Source organism: Suncus etruscus, chromosome 7 (genome assembly GCF_024139225.1).
Source record: "Suncus etruscus isolate mSunEtr1 chromosome 7, mSunEtr1.pri.cur, whole genome shotgun sequence".
NCBI lineage: Eukaryota > Metazoa > Chordata > Mammalia > Eulipotyphla > Soricidae > Suncus > Suncus etruscus.
In genome coordinates this window covers 55,727,627-55,749,200 of record NC_064854.1, presented here as the reverse complement: position 1 = coordinate 55,749,200, position 21,574 = coordinate 55,727,627, and the positions used below count along the sequence as shown (strand labels likewise).

Below are 21,574 nucleotides of genomic sequence, written 5' to 3'. Positions count from 1 at the left end.
TCTGGCTTTTGAGGGTGGGGTATGGGAATGGTTGGGGACCTGGCTATACCCAGTGGTTCTCAGGATTGACTCCTGGCTCTGCACTCAGGGATCACACTTAATGGGACCATTAAAAATGCTGGGAATAGAACTGGGATTGGTTGCATGCATGGCAAGTGTCTGGTTCCCTATCCTGTCTGGTGATGGGGCCGGAGCACAGCAGGTAGCTTTGCAAATGGCTGACAAGAGTTTGATTCCTAGCACCCAGAGCCAAGGGTAACTGTAAGCACAGCTGGCTGGTTGTGCCCCCAAACCCAAACCCTATGAGCTCTCTCTTTGGTCAGCTGCTCTGGGCTTCCTCCTCCTCTAGCTCCTGTTTCTACTCCCTGTGCATGACAGCTGGTTGTCCTGTCCCTGTCCCATGCCCTGAATGATGGACAGGGCTAGCAGGGGATGTACCTTCCTAAGGAGTTTTGTTTGCCAGCTTTTCGGGAGCTGAACATTCCAAGAACTGACAGCTGCCTCCAGCTATGACTGATTGTGCTTCTTGGCTTGGCCCCCTCAGCAGATCCCCAGGGCCCAGCACCAAGTACACTGCCCAGTCAGGCTCCCCAACACCTGCCACTGTCTCGTTTGTGGTCCTGGCAGGAGGAATTCATTTCTTGTTTCAGTTCCCCATCTGTGTGCACATGAGGATGAGGGGGTACAGGAATCTTGCAGCTGCTGCTCCCAAAGTTCTGAGAGAATGTGATCACTTGTTCAGCAATTAGGATCCCAGTCCTGGCTCCTCCATCTTATCCACATCCGGCTTTTATTCATTTATTTATTTTGGTGTTTTGGTCACACACTTCGGTGGTGCTCAGGAGTTATTCCTGGTTCTGCACTTCTGGTAGCCTGTTGGGGGGAGGAGGACCCTATGGGATGCTGAGGTCACATGCAATGTGAGTTCCTTACCCATTGTGCTACCTCTCTGGCCCAACATCCAGCTTTTAATTTCTCTTTTCCTTCCTCATTTTCTAATTTTGGGAGTGGAGGTGCTCAGATATTATGCCTGGTTGTTTAGCTCACAGCGGGGCTCAGGAGACCATGTGGTGTCGGGGACCACATCCAGCCCCCATATGGCTAAGTTTGTGCTTTAGCCCTTGGTGCTGTCTCCTCCCCCAGTATTCCCAGTTTTCAAGAATGAATTTTTTGTTTTTGTTTTTTGTTTTTTGTTTTTTTTTTTTGGTTTTTGGGCCACACCCGGTAACGCTCAGGGGTTACTCCTGGCTATGCGCTCAGAAGTCGCTCCTGGCTTGGGGGACCATATGGGACGCCGGGGGATCGAACCGCGGTCCGTCTCCTAGGCTAGCGCAGGTAAGGCAGGCACCTTACCTCCAGCGCCACCGCCCGGCCCCTTGTTTTTGTTTTTTTGTTTTTGTTTCACACCTAGCAGCGCTCAGGGGTTACTCCTGGCTCTACACTCAGAAATCACTCCTGGCAGGCTCGGGGGACCATGTGGGATGCCGGGATTCAAACCACTGTCCTTCTGCATGCAAGGCAAATGTCCTCCTACCTCATGCCATTTCTCTGGCCAAGATTGAATTTTTTTGTGTTTAAGATTGAGTTTTTGGGACCGAGAGATAGCATGGAGGTAAGGCGTTTGCCTTTCATGCAGATGGTCATCGGTTCAAATCCCGGCGTCCCATATGGTCCCCCATGCCTGCCAGGAGCAATTTCTGAGCCAGGAATAACCCCTGAGCACTGCCGGGTGTGACCCAAAAACCAAAAAAAAAAAAAAAAAGATTGATTTTTTTTTTTTTAACTGATGGACCAAATTAAAGGACTGAATGATCTCCTGAGTTTCTCTACATAAAATGATGATGCAAAATTGCCACCAGCAAGTTTTCAGATTTTATTTTATTTAATTAATTTATTTATTTATTTTGGTTTTTGGGTCACACCCGGCAGCGCTCAGGGATTCCTCCTGGTTCTACACTCAGAAATCGCTCCTGGCAGGCTTGGGGGACCATATGGGATGCCGGGGATTGAACCCAGTCCATCCCGGGTTGGCTGTGTGCAAGGCAAATGCCCTACCACTGTGCTATCATTCCAGCCCTCATGTTTTCAGATTTTAAAGCCTTGAAGGATACTGTGTTCCAAGTGACTTAGGCAGTTAATAAACAATATAATTTTTTTCTATATTTGTGGCAAATTTGGTATTTCTCAATTTTTTTCCCTCAGCTTTTGAAAATGAACCAGAGCAGGGAAATATTTAATGAGTAATAGTGTTTTAATTTTTAATAGTGTTTTAATTAAAACTATAGTGAATCCCTTTCTCATTCAAAAACTTGAAAAAATGGGATTTTGTACCTAATTTATACATACAGTGCTTTGTTCTTTTTTCTGAAAGAAAAGAAAGCTGGGAAGATGCTCAGACAGAAGACAGGGATATGTGCTATGCATGCCCCACATTCAGACCTCAGCATAGTGTGGTCCCCAGAGCATTTTGCTGCATATGGAGAGAGAGAGAAAAGAGAGAGAGAAATAGAGAGAGAGAAACAGAGAGAGATTAGATCTCACCTTTGCAGGCTCTTTTCTCATTTGCAGTAAGTAGCTACTTAGCCAGTTTATATCTAAATTTATAAATTTAGATTCTCACGTTTGCACAAATCATGCTACACTGGTCTTCCTTTGTTTTCTGTTTTGTTTTGTTTTATTTTGTTTGGGGGCCATACCACACTGTGTGTGTTCACGGACCATCCCTGACGGGGTGCTGGGAATAGAGCCCAGGGTTGCTATGTGCAAAGCAAATGCCCTCCCCACTGTGCTATAGCTCTAGCCAGTTTTGCCCCTTCAGATGTTTCTTGTTCTTCCTTGGTATGGGGCCACACCTGGTGGTGCTCAGGGTTTACTCCTGGCTCTTGCTCAGGGATCCTTGCTCAGGGATCACTCCTGGTAGGGCTCAGGGAACATACGTGGTGCTGGGTTTCGAACACTTGCAAAGCAGATGCCTGACGAACTGTCCTCTTTCTTAGGCGGCTTTTCAGAGGTTTTGTGTTCCCTTGGATTTTTTCTGTAAAGTAAACATAAGAGCATGTTCTTCCCGTTTTTCTACTAAGCTGTGTATTTCTTCTTTGCTGGGCAGGAGCTATTTTATATCTGTGCCACATGAATCATTTACCTGTTATGTTTTTTTGTTTTTTTTGGTTTTTGGGCCACACCCATTTGATGCTCAGTGGTTACTCCTGGCTATGCGCTCAGAAATCGCCCCTGGCTTGGGGGGACCATATGGGATGCCGGGGGATCGAACTGCGGTTCGTCCTAGCACTTGCAAGGTAGACACCTTACCTCTAGCGCCACCTTCCCGGCCCCATTACCTGTTATGTTTTTTTTTGTTTTTTTTTTTTTGTGGTTTTTGGGTCACACCCGGCAGTGCTCAGGGGTTATTCCTGGCTCCAGGCTCAGAAATTGCTCCTGGCAGGCACGGGGGACCATATGGGGCGCCGGGATTCGAACCGATGACCTCCTGCATGAAAGGCAAATGCCTTACCTCCATGCTATCTCTCCGGCCCCTACCTGTTATGTTTTAAGGATGTCTCCTGGTTGGTTCTCATCTTTGTCTTAGCTGCAGTTAAATGTATTTCTGGTGGGCGAGGGATTCTGGTTCTCTGTTTTTGTTCACCATATTATTTTGCATTCATCTTGCCTTTTGGGGGGACTTGTTGAATATATTTTTCTTATTTTACTAGCCATTTTGTTTTGTTTTGACCACACCAGAAGATGCTCAGGGATTACTCCTGGCTATGCACTCAGAAATCGCTTCTGGCTTCAGGGACCATATGGGACACTGGGGGATCAAACTGTGGTCTGTCCTAGGTTAGTGCATGCAAGGCAAATGCCCTACCACTTGTGCTGCTGCTCCAGCCCTTATTTTACTAGTCTTATAACATTTACTAGTTTTAAACATTCTCCTTCCATTCTTTCACAGTAAGACAAGAAATTTTAGTTTTTGGACTTAACTCTTGCTCATCTCTCAAATAATGCAGGAACCTCTCTGCATTGTATTTTTTTTTTTTTTTTTTTTTTTGTGGTTTTTGGGTCACACCCGGCAGTGCTCAGGGGTTATTCCTGGCTCCAGGCTCAGAAATCGCTCCTGGCAGACACGGGGGACCATATGGGACACCGGGATTTGAACCGATGACCTCCTGCATGAAAGGCAAACGCCTTACCTCCATGCTATATCTCCGGGCCCTCTGCATTGTATTTTTGTTTGTTTGTTTTGGGGTCACACCAAGGACACTCAGGTTACCCTTGGCTGTACACTAAGAAATCACCCCTGACAGGTTCTGGGACCATATGGGGTGCTGGAAATCAAACTTAGGTTGGCTGCATGCAAGACAAATGCTGTACCACTATGTTATCGGTCCAGCTTTATCCTATTTCTTTTATTATTATTATTATTATTATTATTTTTTTTTTTTTTTTTTGGTTTTTGGGTCACACTCGCTCAGGGGTTACTTCTGGCTGTCTGCTCAGAAATAGCTCCTGGCAGGCACGGGGGACAACATGGGACACCGGGATTCGAACCAACCACCTTTGGTCCTAGATAGGCTGCTTGCAAGGCAAACGCTGTTGTGCTATCTCTCTGGGCCCTTCTTATTTTTCTTTAATTTGTTGGTTTCTGGGCCACAGCAAGTGTTGTACAGGGTTACTCCTGGCTCTGAACTCAGGAATTACTATTCCTGATGGTGCTTGGGGACCATAACGGATGCTGAGGATTGAACCCCACTGTGCTGTTGGTCTGGCCTCTGCTCCCTATTTGGAAGATCCTACTGACTTTCTTTTTTTTCTTTTACTTTTTTTTGTTTTGTTTTGGTTTTGTTTTTTGGTTTTTGGATCACACCCGGCAGCGCTCAGGCGTTACTCCTGGCTCTACGCTCAGAAATCGCTCCTGGCAGGCTTGGGGGACCATATGGGATGCTGGAATTCGAACCGCCGACCTCTGCATGCAAGGCAAACACATTACCTCCATGCTATCTCTTTGGCCCCTCTTTTTTTTTTTTTTCTTTTCCTAGTGACTTTCTACTCTCTAGAATGTGCTTTGACTCAGGAGTGATTTTTTTGTTTGTCTTTTATTTTTTTGGGTCATATCTAGCGGCACTCAGGATTACTCCTGGTTCTGCGCTCAGAAATCGTTCCTGGCAGGGACTATATGGGATGCCAGGATTTGAACCAAAGTCCATCCTGGATCAGCTGCTTGCAAGGCAAATGCCCTACTGCTGTGCTCTCTTTCTTGGATGAGATCTTGGGAGTGATTTTGACTTAAGACAGACAGGCCTGTTCACTCACCTCTTCACAGCTGTGGAAATCTGTACTCCTTTGGGTACCCTTGCTCAACTCAAAGTCTGTCCTGTCCTTCTCCTTTAACTGATTTTGTGGTCTCACCCAGCCCTGCTCAGTGCACTGCCTAGCAGGTGGTGGACCTGGAGCCCTGATACTGACAGAGTTGGGGGGGGGGGCTCTGCTTTTTTTATGCAAACTAAACCTGGTCTGGACTGAGTCTTCTAGAGATGAGAAGTCTTCTGCCTCCCTCAGCTCTTCCTTAAGGGGCCCACACACCATAGCTAAGGGCGGGTGACCACTTATCGCCTGAACACACTGTCTTTCCTGGAAGGGGGGTGTCAGAGGCTCCTCCTCCTGCCCCATCTCAGTGAAGGAGGAGCAAGGCCTGGCAGGGCTGAGCTGAGTCCCAGGAGTGGATGCCAGAAGACATGGTGGGAGGAGTCCGACAGAACATGGGAAAGAAAACAGGGACCCCTTGGCAAGTGGGAGAGGGCAGGATGGGGTGGGGCAAGGAAGGAGGAGACAGCTGGGCAGGCTGGACTGATAGAGAAGCAGCTTTGTGGGTCTGGACAGGGACACAAACCAGAGCAAAATGACACAGCCAGGAATGTAGTGACACAAATAGGGACCAGAGGAGCTGAAAAGCAAGCTCAGTGGAAGGGTGTGTGCCTTGAATGTGGCCAACCCTGGTTCGATCCCGGCATCCCATGGGATCCCCCAGTACTGCGAGGAGTAATTTCTGTTTTTTTGGGAGTTTTTTTGGTTTTTGGGTAACACCCGGTAGTGCTCAGGGGTTACTACTGGCTCTACGCTCAGAAATCGCTCCTGGCAGGCTCAGGGAACCATATGGGAAGCCGGGATTTGAACCATCGTTCATCTGCATGCAAGGCAAACTCACTACCTCAATGCTATCTCTCTGGCCCCAAGGAGTAATTTCTGAGTGCAGAGCCAGGAATAACCTGAACACTGTTGGGTGTTGCCCAAAAATCAAATATAAAACTCCAAATAAACAACAACAACTAGGGACCAGAGTGACAGCCAGGGACCAAAGCCCCCATGTTGACTGCTGAGATAGGCTAGTGAAAGACCCAGAGACCCAGAGGGAGAGGAGAGGGGGGAAATGGAGGAATACGGGGAGTGCATCTTCTGGTGTCTTTGGCACTATACCAGGCCCATCAATCACTTGTCTGTTTTTCCTTTTGACTTACTTTGGTGGGGGGGAAGGGTTTGGGTGGTTAGTGGGCCATAGGATATGCTGCTGCTGTGGCAGGATCACTTGTGCTCTCATCCACCTCACAGTGGTGCTTGGGGAAGCTCAATGCAGAACACTGGTGGGCCCATGTAATTCTCCCCCAGCCTCTCCCAATACTCTGCTGCCCTCAATCCTGTTCTGTAATGCCCTCCCTACTCCCTAGCCCGTCTCTGCTGCCCTCACCCCTGTAATTCCCTCCCCCCACTCTGACACCCTCACCGCTTCCCATTCCTGCCCAGTGCCTTCTGTCTCCTGTCTGACACACCTCACTCTGTTTATATCTATTTTTAGATTTGACTTCGCTCGACTAATTCTGTTCATACTTTTTCTTTCCTTTTTTTGGGGGGTGGGGGTTTGGGCCACACCCAGCCACACTCAGGGGTTCCTCCTAGCTCTGTGCTCAGAAATCGCTCCTGGCATGCTCAGGGGACCATATAGGATGCCGGAGATCAAATCTGGGTCTGTCCTGGGTTGGCCACATGCAAAGCAAAAGCTATTGTGCTATCTCTCCGGCCCTACTTTTCTTTCCTTTAGTGGTTAATTGAACAGGATTTCTCAAAGCAGTCACTGACCAGTCCCCAGGATCACAGGAGAGCAGGGGGGTCACACTAACTCACTAGCTCCCTGAATTGGGGGTGCTCGGTGTGGATGGGGACTCAGTGGCTGACATGTGTCTCCTTAGCATAAACACAATTGGGAAGTGAGGTGTACCGTGGGAGAAGGATGGCAAGTTTCAACCCCGAAATGCAAATAAAGTGAGCACAAGACCTGTGGATTCAGGGGTCAGAATGAATGAACAAAGAAGGAAATTGCACCCACTTCCTTCCAGTCTAGACTTTGTTATTTATTTTTTGGTTTTTGGGTCACACCCGGCAACGTTCAGGGGTTACTTTCTGGCTCTATGCTCAGAAATCACTCCTGGCAGACTCAGGGAACCATATGGGATGCTGGGAATCTAACCGCCGTCCTTCTGCATGTGAGGCAAATGCCCTACCTCCATGCTATCTCTCTGCCACCCCTCCTTTTTTTCAGTCTAGACTTTATAATTGCCAGGGTCTGCCACATGGTGTTCACATGAGGAGCTAGTATCAGGACTCTTTCCTTTTAGGGGTCATGTCCTATTTTAGTTTTCTGCTTCTTTTGACCTTGTCACATTGCTATTATCTTATAATCTGCTATTTAGGTTTTTTTTTTTTTTTTTTTTTGAGGAGTCACACCCAGAAGTGCTCAGGGACTACTCCAGGCTCTGTGCTCAGGAATCACGCCTGGTGATACTTCTGAAATTGGGAGAAGGGAGGAAGAGGAGTGTATTCAATGTGGGACCCCATTCCTTACCCGGTCTGCCACGCAGCTTCATCATCAGGGGTATTTCTCATGCCCACATGCCGCTGCGTGGTGGTCCTCCTTCCTTCACCTGCCTGAGTTCTGCTTGGCAGACTAGCAGAGCTCCCTTGGCCTTCTGCTGTCTGCTCCCCTGTGCACACATGGCCGCACTCCCTTCTCTCCCTCCAGGAGTCTCCAGGGTGGGCCCAAAGTCTGTCTTGAACCTATCTGCAGCGCTGCCTCTCTTGCAGGGCCACCTACCAATCCACTGTGCTGTCAGGAAAGGAAAGGTCTAAAATAGATTTGATTTCAGAAGTTTCGATTGCTTGGCCCACAGGTCATTTGTTTTTAAGAGGCTTCGTTTTAGATTTCATGTCTGCTGGTCATATTTATGTCCTAGAGTAGATCAAGACATTTACAACATTTTGTTTGATTTGGAGCCACACTCAGAAGTACTCAGATTCCTGGCCCTTTGTACCTGGTGGACTTGGGTGACCATATGGGATGCCAGGGATTAAACCCGAGTCAGCTGCATGCAAGTTCTATGTACTGTACTGTGCTATCACTCCGGTCCCATATTTATTTAGTTAGTTATTGAAAAGTAGCTGGGGGCCAAAGTATGGCATGGAGGTGGGGCGTTTGCCTTGCTCGCAGAAGGACGGTGGTTCGAATCCTAGCATCCCATATGGTCCCCCAGCCTGCCAGGAGCGATTTCTGGTGTAGAGCCAGGAGTAACCCCTGAGCGCTGCTGGGTGTGACCCCAAAACCAAAAAATAAAATAAAAAAAGAAGTTGGTTACTTTTAGTCTCAGTTGAAGTCATGTTTTCTCTTTTTGTCCTTTCTTTTTTTGGGTCACACTTAGTAGTGCTCAGGGATTACTCCTGCCTCTGTGCTCAGAAATTGCTCCTGGCAGGCTTGGGGGACCAGATGGGATACCAAGGATTGAACCTGAGTCTGTTCTGGTTTATCTGCGTCCAAGGCAAATGCCTTAATGCTGTGCTATTGCTCTGGCCCCATGTTTCATTCTTCTTCCTCCTCCTCCTCTTCCTCCCCCCCTATTCCTCCTTCTTCCTCTTCCTCCTCCTCCTTCCTCTTCCTCCTCCTTCCTCTTCTTCCTCCTTTTCCACCTCCTCCTTCTCCTCTTCCTCTGCTACCACCACCACATGGACTCATGTTTTTTCCTTGTCCTTTTCTTCCTGTCTTCTTCTTGGTTTCTGGGCCATACCTATCGATGCTCAGGGGTTCCTGGCTCTGCTCTCCAGCATCATTTCTGGTGGTACATGGGGGACCATATGGAATTTCAGGGAATAAATTTGGGTCGGTTGAACACAAAGCAAGTGCCTTCCCTGCTGTGCTCTTGCTCCAGCCCCTGAAGTCATGTTTTCTACTAGAGGCCCCCAGTTTGACAGTCCATCTCTCACTGATTCTGTCCCCAATTTCTCAGGTCAAATCCTCTTATTACTCATGACTTTAGTAGAGAATACTGGCTTTTAGTTTGGTGCGATGCATGTGGGCTGAGGCCTGAGTACTATTAATTTGCTGCCCACAACTACAGGGTTCCCACTTACTGTGGGAGCAAACCCCAGGCACAAGAAGAACCAGGGATAGTCCTGAGTACCTTAAAAATGAAATAGTCGAGGGGCTGGAGTGATAGCGTAGCACATAGTGGTAGGGCACCTTACACATGGCCAACCCAGGATGGACCAGGGTTTGATCCCCAGCATCCCACATGGTCCCTCCGAGCTTGCCAGGAGCAATTTCTTTTTGTTTGTTTGTTTGTTTTTTGGTTTTTTTTTTGGGGGGGGGGCACACCGGTGATGCTCAGGGGTTACTCCTGGCTATGCGAGGAGCAATTTCTTTATTTTTTTTGTGTGTTTTTTTTTGGGGGGGCACACCCGGTGACGCTCAGGGGTTACTCCTGGCTATGTGCTCCTGGCTTGGGGGACCATATGAGATACCAGGGGATCAAACTGCTGTGGGTCCTAAGCTAGCAGCGGCAAGGCCTTACCACTTTGCACCACCGCTGTGGTCCCAGCAATTTCTGAGCAGAGTCAGGAGTAACCCCTGAGTGCCACCGGGTGTGGCCCAAAAACAAAAACAAACAAAACAAAACAAAAAAAGTTGAGCTGGGGCCCGGAGAGATAGCACAGCAGCGTTTGCCTTGCAAGCAGCTGATCCAGGACCAAAGGTGGTTGGTTCGAATCCCGGTGTCCCATATGGTCCCCAGTGCCTGCCAGGAGCTATTTCTGAGCAGACAGCCAGGAGTGACCCCTGATCAACGCCGGGTGTGACCCAAAAACAAAAAACAAAACAAAAAAATAAAAACAAACAAAAAAAAAAAGTTGAGCTGGAATGACAGTACAGCAAGTAGGGCTTGTGCCTTGCATGGGCTGACCTGGATTCAGTCTCCAGCATCCCACAGGGTTGGTTCCCAGTGTCCCACCAGGAATGACTCCTGAGTACAAAGTCAGATGTCAGCCCTGAGCAATGCCAGGTGTGATACACACCCCAAACAGTGGTTTTTAGAGAGGCACCTAACTGCCAGTTCCCAGCAGAATTCCAAATCTCCATGTGTAGGGTTAAGTCATAAGTAAGAAAGTCTCTTTAAGTGAGGCCTCAGGTTAAGACAATTAAGATGACTGAAACCCAAACACAACCACGTATGTAATAAATTTGTTTAAATAAAAAAATTAATAAAGAAAAAGGGGCCGGTGAGGTGGCACTAGAGGTAAGGTGTCTTCCTTGCAAGCACTAGCCAAGGAAGGACCACGACGGCAGTTCGATCTCCCGGCGTCCCATATGGTCCCCCCAAGCCATGGGCAATTTCTGAGCGCTTAGCCAGGAGTAAACCCTGAGCATCGAATGGGTGTGGCCCCAAAACCCAAAAAAAAAAACAACAAAAAATTAATAAAATAAAACATAATTAAGATGTGCTTAAGCATCAGTCGGTTCTTCCAGAATCCTGGACCATGCTCAGGTTGCTGGTTTTCGGCTGGGGGAGGAATACTTTTTGCTGGAATGTGAAACCCCAGGATCAAGTTGCTGGTTCCCTGGGGAACGGGCTCTGCTTATTCCTGGACTTTTTTTTTCCATCTGTAATGTGATAACTGACTTGCATTACAGTATTGGTGTGTGTGTGTGAGGGGGGGGGCAGAAATGATCTCCTGCCATTGCTCTCTTTAATCCCCTTCATGGCATGTAGTCCCCTGCATCTCTGAGCTGGGATGAAGCTTCACCCAGGACGCAGTGGTCTTCCACTTTCAACATATGTGTGGAATAAATGGGATATAATGTGTGGGCAAGGGACCACTTTGATTTGTATCTTCTTTTGCTGCAGTTTAAAATAGGAGCTGCACACATGCAGAACCCAGGCCTGGCCATCAGCCAGGCCAGGATCTGGATCCTTGGTGGCTGATATTGCTTCTCTGCTTGGTGCACCCATGACTCTTACGACAGCAACAGCCACAAAACACTGGCACCGATAGGTAGTGTTTAAATTTTTTTTCCCACCTCCAACTCCTAGTTTTATAATTTTTGTTTTGTTTTTTTGGGCCACAGCCGGTGGTGCTCAGGGGTTACTTCTGGCTATCTGCTCAGAAATAGCTCCTGGCAGGCATGGGGAAAATATGGGACGCCGAGATTCAAATCAACCACCTTGGATCCTGGATCGGCTGCTTGCAAGGCAAATGCCGCTGTGCTATCTCTCCGGCCCCAGTTTTATAATTTTTAAAATTTTCTGGTTTTGGTGCTACACCCAGTGATGGTCTGGGCTTCCTCCTGGCTCTGAGCTCAGGATTACTCCAGCTGGGACTCAGGGGAACATACATGTTGCTTGAGACTGAAACCAGTTTGGCCAATGCAAGGCAAGTGCTCCTCCTGCTGTGCTATGGCTCCAGGAGTCCAGCTAGTTTCTATGGATGCTCCCTCTTGAGTGCAAAGGAAAAGGAAACTTGTCTGCTGAGTTCTTGTCCTTGATTGAAGAGTTGGGTTGCTCTCTCTCTCCTCCTTCCTCTCTTCTTCTCCTTTCCTCCTTGGAAGGAGGAGATGGTGATGCTTCTTCCCTTTCTTAATTCTAAAACTTCAGAGTGAATGTACAAGTCACACCTTAAAGCCAAGATCGAAAGTTATTCAATCTGACTCACTGGTCTTCTCAAAAGGTGTTCAGGTGTTTCTGCTGAACCTGATTAAGAGCCTCAATCAGGGCTGGACACGGAGTATAGTGGGTAAAACACTTGCATTTAACCAGCTTAACCAGGTTCGATCCCAGCCATCCCATATGGTCCCATGAGCACTGCCAGGAGTGATTTCTTAGTGCAGGGCCAGGTGTGGCCCAAACCCGCCCCCCCCCCAAAAAAAGAGCCTCAATCAATCCCTGCAGATCCTGCATAAATTTGCCCAATCCTGGGGGCCAGAGCAACAGCACAGAGGGTAGGGCACTTGCCTTGCAAGTAACAGACCCAGGTTTGAGCCCCAGCATCCCATATGGTCCCAAATCCCACAGAACCAGGAGTAACCCCTGCACACCACCAGTTGTGACCCAAAAACCAAACAAAAAAATTTGCCCAATCCTAAAGTAAGACCTTCTGCCTTTTTAAAGTAGTGCTCATGTTTCAATATTTTGGCCAGTGATTGTCTTTACTTTGATTTATGGTATGTATGTGTGGGGGAGCCTTTTAATGATTCTCAGCAGTTCAGGGCAAGAGCCTGAAAATGCCTTTGCTGCTTATACCTTTAGGACTTCACCCAGCAGTGCAGGGGGAGCAGTGCACGCAGAGCCCAGGATTAACACAGGGTCAGCAGCATGCAATGCCTCTTGTTGTCTTGGCTCTTGGTATCTTTTTGTTTTGTTGAGCCAGAGCCAGCAGTCCTGGCTACTGCTCAGGAGCCTCGTGCCAGGCAAAGTGCTCTAACCCCTCGGCCGATTTGTAGTCACCAGTCTCATGGACCCTTTCCTTCTCAGAACAGTCCAGCCACTCACTAGATATGTTTGAAGCAGAGTGAGGGATATAACTAATCCTGGTGTTACTGAGATGCTGGAATTTGATGTTAATAATAATTTGGTGAAATAATAAGGATTCTTACTACCCAAGGTTGTTTTTGCTTTCACAGTGACTCTGAGATCCATCTATTTGCTGATTTGCTTCTGCAGTGTTGGACTGTGCTTTGAAACAGTTTGTTTTCCATCTAGATTAGTTCCTTGGCTTACCCCTTGAAAAGAATTTTGATGGATAGTAATAAAACTGCTATATAATGGTGATTCCTCTCAAATGACTTCTTGGCATATTGAATTCTTATTGATTTTTATTTTCTATAATGACATTTCTGCTTTATACATTAGTACTTTTTTAAAAAAATATAAATACTAGGATTGCATTTTTATTGTTCTTTGGCAAAAGTAAATGGAAGACATGAGACAACTTGCAGATTTTATTGTTTTGTTTTTGTTTGGGGGCCACACTCCTCAGTGCTCAGGGCTTACTCCTGGCTCTTCACTCAACAATCACTCCTGGCAGGCTTAGGGAACCATCAGGTACCAGGGTTCCAGACCAGGTCACTTCTGGCACAGGTCAGTTGCATGCAAGGCAAAAGCTCTACTCTCTGTACTATTGCTCCAGCCCCCAACGTGCAGAATTGAACTCAGAGCTTCAGGGTTCAGTGGGTAGGAGGCTTGGATGTGATTTGTTTGTTTGCTTGCTTGGTTTTTTTTCGGGTCACACCTGGTGGCACTCGGGTTACTCCTCGATCTGCTCTCAGAAATTGCTCCTGACAGGCAGAGTGGACCATATGGGATGTCGGGACTCGAACCATCATCTATCCTGGATCGACTGCCTGCAAGGCAAATGCCTTATCACTGTGCCATCTCTCCGGCCCCCTTGGATGTGATTTCTGTAGTGATGCTCTCTGGATCCAACTGGGTGTAGCACCAAAACTAGCAGAATTAAAATATGATAGAGGATGCTCTGGGGAAGAAAAAAATATGACCTAGCATCCTTCAGTGCCAAAAGCCCATTGGTTCGTCTGCATATCAGTGAATGGGAGGATGCTGCATTTCTAAAACTTGTAACAACAGAGACTTTTTTTTTTTTTTTTTGATCACACCCTGCAGCACTCAGGGGTTACTCCTGGCTCTATGCTCAGAAATCTCTCCTGGCAGGCTCGGGGGGCCATATGGGATGCTGGGATTTGAACTACCGTCCTTCTGCATGCAAGGCAAACACCCTACCTACATGCTATCTCTCTGGCCCCACAACAGAGACTTTAATAGTACTTTAGCACAGGGATGATGTGGGGGTTTTGTTTGGATCACACTTTGGGGTAGATATTCTTTTATTTTTTTAAATAATGTCTTTAAACACTGTGATTACAGACATCTTTGTAATTGGGCTTCAGTCATAAAATGTACACCCCCTTTCACCAGTGCATTTTTCCAGCTACCAATGTCCCCCATTTCCCTCCTCCCCCACCCCTTGCCTGCCTTCAGGACATTTTATTTCTCTTTCTCACTACCACAGAGTAGTGAGTGCAGTTAAGAGAAATAACTACACTAACAACTACCATGACAATGATACTGGGTTAACTATTTTGTGCCCAACAACCCCTAGTAAGCAGAGCTAGGGGGGGAAGTGGTCAGCTACTTTCAAAGCGAGTGCTCTGCTGTCCCTAGCCCTGAACTTTTCCATATTGGGGAGTGGAGGGAAGTGTCATAAACTCTGAGAAATTTGAACTTAACAACCCTAAAGATTAGCACAAGTATAGGGTTACAGTTTGGCAATATGGCTTGAATAGTTGTTCCCAAATTAAGGCTTAGGAATTATAGAGCTTCAGTGTAGTGGGAAGGGCCAGCCAACGTGTTCTATCCCCAGCAGAAAGGCCCAACTGACCAGTGTTCGATCCCAGGCATCCCTCATGATCCCGAGTTCATCAGGAGTGATTCTTTTTTTTTTTTTTTGGGCCACACCCGGCGGTGCTCAGGGGTTACTCCTGGCTGTCTGCTCAGAAATAGCTCCTGGCAGGCACGGGGGTCCATATGGGACACCGGGATTCGAACCAACCACCTTTGGTCCTGGATCGGCTGCTTGCAAGGCAAACACCGCTGTGCTATCTCTCCGGGCCATCAGGAGTGATTCTTGAGAGCAAAGCCAGGAGTAAGTCCTGAGCACTACCAGATGTGGCCCCAAACAAAATAAAACAAAACGAAGGATTTAGTGCATATGCTTGGCCTAGTTTTCTGAGACAGATGACTTTTTCCCTTCAAAATCCACATGAAAGCTTTACAGTCCTTACAGTAAACCATGAAAATTATTGACAGAACCCAGAGCGTATTTATGTGTATGAAGCTCTGGGTTAGGTTTGAAGGAATTGCAAAACTTTTCTCCCAGGTTCAATAATCTCCTGGTGCCGCTCAGTGCCTTCATTTCTTCAGAGCAGCAGCAGGGGTATGTACGTATTTATGTTTGTTGTTTTATACAGAATCGTCCACCTCTTCCTAGTCTTTATTTTAATCATTTTTAATTTGAACTAAACATTTCCCAATATGATACTAAAAGGGCTTTTCCACCAAGTGTTAATTCGGCTTGCCCAGCAGTTTCTTTGGGACTAAAAGCAATTAACACCCACGGCATGTCTTCCAGCCTGTGAATGCAGTTACCACCTTCTGTCAGTAGTCTCTTTCCATTTTTTTTTCACACCCCCCAAAGTCAATTCTCTTTTGAAAATTGTTTTGGTTTCTCTCCTAGTCCCAGGGATTTCGCAGTGAGCCACCCCCCTTGAAGTCCCCCACCCCATTTGAAAGTAAAATGAAATAAAACCCCAAAGCCAGGAGGGGCTTGGCTTTGCCTTCCCTTACCTGCTTTCTTAAGCAGGCCAAAAACAAAAACCAAAACAATATTTAGGGGCTGGAGAGATAGCATGGAGATAGGGTGTTTGCCTTGCATGCAGAAGGATGGTGGTTCAAATCCCAGCATCCCATATAGTCCCCTGAGCCTGCCAGGAGTGATTTCTGAGCGTAGAGCTAGGAGTAACCCCTGAACGCTGTTGGGTGTAAACACCCCCCCCCCCCAAAAAAAAAACCAACCCCAAAACAAGACCTTGTCTTGGGGGCTACAGTGAGACGGGAGATAAGGGTGAGCATTTTGGCTTTCCCAGGCAGTAGAAAGATGCCAGCCTAGAACCCCAGCCCCCCCAAACGGTGGAAATTCAGAACCCGCCTTCAATACCTGCACAAGGCGGGGTTCAGGCCTAGTTCGGGTCTGAAAGGGTGCAAGGAGACTGCACAGTAGGGCATGCTTTTGGCCTTCTCAACCTTTGGCCCCCAGTGCTGGCTGGCATCCATCGCTCGATCAATCGCTTCAATCCACATCCATCCAGGGCACGCAGCCTCCGGAGGTCCCGGCCCCGGTGGCACCCCGAGAGAGGGGCGCGGGGTACACCCCGAACCTGCCGCAGGGGGCGGGTTTGCGAGCGTTCAATTAACCAAGCAACCAACCAACCTTTGCGAGCGGCCGCTCCGCAGCCGTGCCAGGTAGGTAGGTGGTGGGTCCTGTGGCAGCTCTAGGGATGGGGTGGGGGGCAGCGCCCTGCCGCGCCCCAACCCTCTCCAAGGCGGCGGCCTCTCCACCTGTGAGTCTCCCCAGCACCTCGCCTTCCCCGGGGTGGGGGGCCTGGCGGAGCGGCGACGGGGGCGCGCACGGGAGGGGCACGCGCACGCGCGCTCCTGGCGACGGGAGAGAGACCTGTGCGCGAGCGCGCGCAGGGGCGGGGCCACGCGAGAACGCATCGGGGGCGTGGCCACTGTGAGCGCGCACAGGGGCGTGGCCACGCATATATAGGGAGGGTCACGTGTGCGCAGAGGGCGTGGCCACGCGTGAGCGCGCGCGGTCCTGCGCGGCCCCGCCCCTCGCCGCGCGCGCCCGCGCTCTCCCCTCCCGCGGCGGTCGTTGGCGGTGCTCAATGAGCGACGCCGCGAGCTCGCGCGGGGACGGCGCCGGGTCGGCGGCTACGGCGGCGGCGCTTGAGGCCCGCGGCGGCTTTTCCATCCTCCGAGGCGGCGGCCCAGGTCGGTCGGGGCGCGGAGGCCCTGTGAGGACCCTCCGGGGGCGCCCCGACCTGTTGCGGGGCGTGGCGGGGCCCTGCGGGGCTGCGGAGACGGCGGCGGGCCGGGCCGCGGTGGGCCGGGCTCGGCTGGACCCGGGGTTGCGGGGCCCCACGATCCGGCTCCGGGCGACTGCTCTTTGATTTGGGGGTGCGTGCCTGGGGAGACGGGGTCCGCAAACCGTCGTCGTCGACGCGGGGGGGGGCCCAAGATCGCACGCAGGGAAACCCAGCAACGGCCGCCGTGGGCGCGTGTGCGGGAAGGAGCCGCTTGCGGGAGGCTGCGCGGGGCAGATGTTCGTTCCCTCCCGCACTCCTGGTGCTGCGCGCGGCCCGAGGAGGGGCCCCCAGTCCTGGAGAGGCCGAACCCCAGTTTCTCCGAAGGTGCCAGGCATGCACTGAAATGTTGTGCGTGAACGGGTCCCCCACCCTCTGCAGCCCCGCGAGCCTGGCTGGCTTGGTTCTTTCTCCCTGCTGAGCCGGTGGTTTTTCTGCATTTTTTTTCTCCCCCCATAAAAACAGCAGCCACCACCACCACCTCCACCACCACAACGAATTCTCTCTCTCTCTGGGATTCACCCCAAGTCGGCTCTTGTGGAAGTTTGTTGGGCGATGAGGCTATTTTGGAGGGGACCCTGTGTGTGGATCTGGGGCTATCCTATTTGCAGGTCGCCTGGGCTTGTTCTGGGGGTGCTCTGGGTGAAAATTTCGGGGGCATCTGCTCTTCAGCCCACTGGGTCTTAAGGGATGGGGCTTTGCAGGTGTGGAGGAACTTAATCGGCTAAATAGTAGTCGGGAGTGATCCTCTTGCTCAAGTTTTGCAGGTGTGAAGGTAACATCTAGGTTTGTGGATTTGGGAAATTGATTTCCTTCCTTCCTCCTTCCTTATTTCTTCCCTTTCTCCTTCCTTCCTTCTTTCCTTCCGCCCTTATTTCCTTCTTTTCTCCTTCCTTCCTTCCTTATTTCCTTCCTTCCTTCCTCCTTATTTCCTTCCTTTCTCCTTCCTTCCTTCCTCCCTCCCCTCCCTCTCTCCTTCCTTCCTTCCTTCCTTCCTTCCTTCCTTCCTTCCTTCCTTCCTTCCTTCCTTCCTTCCTTCCTTCCTTCCTTCCTTCTGGGTTATTTTAATGCACCTTGCTTTGGGAAATTGATAGTTATTTTGCTTAACATTTTCAAAGGTCTACCCTTTCCCCTACTTGTTATTACCTTCCATTAAATGAGAAAGGGGGGAAAAAAGGTCTTCTTTGACTTTCTAATAGTCTGGAAAGTTGTTCACTTTTTTTCTCAAATCATTCCTGACGTCCAGACCTTAAAAGATCGTGCTGTTATGATCAAGATTGCAATATGTTTCTGGGGTGTTTGGTGTGTTGTTGTTTAAATAGAAGGCACCAGAATTTTTAAAGAGAAACTGCATCTAAGCCAGCCCAGGCCTTGTGACTCTTATTTTGCCTAGATGGGAGCCCACATGGGAATCGAGTTTTTGTGTGTTGAGTCTTTAAACTCATTACATCCCCCCATGATGTCATTACCGTGGAATACGCAGCTGTGGAGTAGCGAGTGATGGGGAGACTAGAGAGACTGAAGGGGCTATTCTCTTGCAAAAAGCCCTGTCCCATTCTTCCCTGTGCTCTTCATCACTCTTTTTTTTTTTTTTTTTTTTTTTTTGTGGTTTTTGGGTCACACCTGGCAGTGCTCAGGAGTTATTCCTGACTCCAGGCTCAGAAATTGCTCCTGGCAGGCACAGGGGACCATATGGGACGCCGGGATTCGAACCGATGACCTCCTGCATGAAAGGCAAATGCCTTACCTCCATGCTATCTTTCCGGCCCCTCTTCATCACTCTTAATGTCATTGTTGGGGACACCTGAGGGAAAGCTGTACTGTCCAGTTGGAGAAGGAGGTAAGCAGCGTGTGGTTCCCTCCCTGATCCAAATAACACTGTTTAATTAAACTTAGTTTAAAAGTTTGAGATGTCAAAACTCTTCCCATAAGTTTTGTTGTTGTTGTTGTTGTTTTGGGTCACACCAAGCGTCACTCAGGGCTTCTGGCTCTGCTCCCGGAAATGGCTCCTGGCAGACTCAGGGGACCCTATGGGATGCCAGGGATGGAACCCAGGTGGGCTGTGTGCAAGGCAAGAGCCCTCCCTGCTGTGCTCTGGCACTGGCTCCTACCATGAGTTTTCTTAACTGTTGCTGTTTGTTTTGTTTCACTTAAGGAGATTGTGTGTGTGTGTGTGTGTGTGTGTGTGTTTTGAGTAGTGGGAATTAATACTGAGTAACCCTTAAAAAATAAAATATTCAGGGCCTAAGATGTATAGCACAGCAGGCAGGACATTTATTTGCCTTGCACAAAGGCAGCCAGGAGTAAACTCTGAGTGCCATTGGGTGTGGCCTAAAAACCAAAAAGAAAATTTTCAGACACATCAGGTACATTGGGTAGCTGGCTCCAAAGAACTGTTCTACCTGAAGTTTTCTTTGCTTAAGTACTCTTTAATTTGCACTTGATCATATGGAAGTCATCTCAGTCTAATATTTTATTTAAAAATAACACTTTCACACGTGTGTGAGTGAGGCAGTGCCCTATTTTTCCATAGGTTCCTGATAAAATGTGAAGAGTATGATTAAAAGTGAGTTTTTTTTTCCCGGAGAGAGAGCACAGTGGCTTTTGCCTTGCAAGCAGCCGATCCAGGACCAAAGGTGGTTGGTTCAAATCCCGGTGTCCCATATGGTCCCCCGTGCCTGGCAGGAGCTATTTCTGAGCAGACAGCCAGGAGTAACCCCTGAGCACCGCTGGGTGTGGCCCCCCCAAAAAAAAACAAAAACAAGTGAGTTTTTTTTTTTTTTTTTGTCTTTACAGAATGACAAATATTGGGGCCAGTGCAGAAGTATAGCGTAAAAGACTTGCCTTGCATGCAACTTAACAGAATTCAGTCTGAGATCCCTCCTATGGTTCCCTGAACTCCAGTAGGTATGATCCCTGAGCACTGCTAGGTGGGGCCCGAAAACCAAAAATGAATTAATAATGACAAATAGTGATATAGTTCCTTGTAGAGTACAAAGCTTATTTATTTTTTGCAGTTTGGGGCCACACCTGGCTGAGCTCAGGGCTATCTCCTGGCTCTGTACTTAGGAATCATTCCTGGTAGGCTCAAGGGTAATATGAAGTATAGAATGAGGGTTGAACCAGGTTGGCCATATGCAAGGCAAAACACCCTACTTATTGTACTATTGCTCGACCCTGATTACAAAGCTTTTTTTTTTTAATGTATTCTTTTTTGGGGGGAGGGGTCACACCTGGCAGTGCTCAGGGGTTACTCCTGGCTCTACGCACAGAAATCGCTCCTGGCAGGCTCGGGGGACCATATGGGATGCTGGGATTTGAACCACCATCCTTCTGCATCAAGGCAAATGCCTTATCTCCATGTTATCTCTCTGGTCCCTAAATGTATTCTTGAGAGTTAACTATTTAGTTGTTTTCTTTGGCAAAAACCCTGCTGTCACTCTGTCACTGTCATCCTGCTGGCTTTGAGCCTCCAATCCGGCCAGAGCTCTTGTGATGGTGTATTTCTCTTCTGGAGTCTCACCTCTCTGCAGGGAGGCCCCAAGCCTGTGTTCGAGGTAAGCACACAGCACAGCTACTGAGCTGCTATTCCAGAAATTTTGAAATTGTTTTTGTGTTTATATGTGCGTGCATGTGTGTGTTTGTATTGAGGCCACATCTCGTTATGCTCAGGGTTTGTTCATGGCTCTGTGCAAGGATTACTCTTGAAAGGGCTCAGGGATACCATAGAGAGGTACCAGGGGTCTAACCTAGGTTAGTCTTGTGCAAGGCGAGTACCCTCCCCAATGTACTATTGCTCTGACCTTCATAGGATTTCTTTTTTTTTTTGGTAAATGGAAAAAATCCCTTGCTCACACATGAACTGAACCTTTTATTTATTTATTTATTTATTTATTTATTTATTTATTTATTTGGTCACACCCGCCAGCACTCAGGTTTTCCTCCTGGCTCTACGCTCAGAAATCACTCCTGGCAGACACCGGGGACCATATGGGATGCTGGGATTCGAACCACCATCCTTCTGCATGCAAGGCAGAACACCCTACCTCCCTATCTCCATGCTATCTCTCCGGCCCCTGAACTGAACCCTTTTGTGCATGACTGAAGCTTGGTCCACCCTTCAGCATACATCTGACTTCTTTTTGTGTTCGCCTGCTCTGTGGCCTTTGTTGCCATGGACTCCTCGTTCCATGGCCACCTGTTTTGGTGAAATGCATCATGCATCCCACCATCATTGGTGAGAAGGTGAGGTGAAATCGTGCAGATGTTTGTATTACTGAAAATATATTTTTTCTACCTTGATGCTCATGGATAATGTCTAGGCATAAAATTCCTGGATAAAAAGAACTTGGGAAGGGGTTGCACTATAATTTTCTTGGCATCAAGCAGGCCTGACTTTATCTTTTATATGTGTTTGTCAAAGAGCTTTGTCATCTCTTCTTTGTCATCAGGGTAGTTGATGTATGTGTCCCATGTGATGTTTCATGTTTTGTGCTCCGAATATAGTCGGCCCTTGCAAACAGGAGCAGTGAGGTGAGGTGACCCAGT

The 21,574-nt window shown here is 48.5% G+C and overlaps 1 protein-coding gene across 2 annotated transcripts in view; it reads left to right on the top strand.

The window, feature by feature from the left end:
• The window catches only part of RALGPS2 (Ral GEF with PH domain and SH3 binding motif 2), a 443,748-nt gene that overhangs the window by 300,993 nt on the left and 121,181 nt on the right, over window positions 1–21,574 (top strand). Inside the window, exon 1 of one of the 2 annotated variants that reach the window (XM_049776394.1) lies at window positions 16,819–16,934. The exons of the other annotated variant lie outside the window; for it this stretch is intronic. The gene's annotated coding sequence lies outside the window, so the exon portion shown is untranslated. Of the gene's footprint in view, window positions 1–16,818; window positions 16,935–21,574 lie in introns of those variants that run through there. 2 annotated transcript variants of the gene reach the window in all.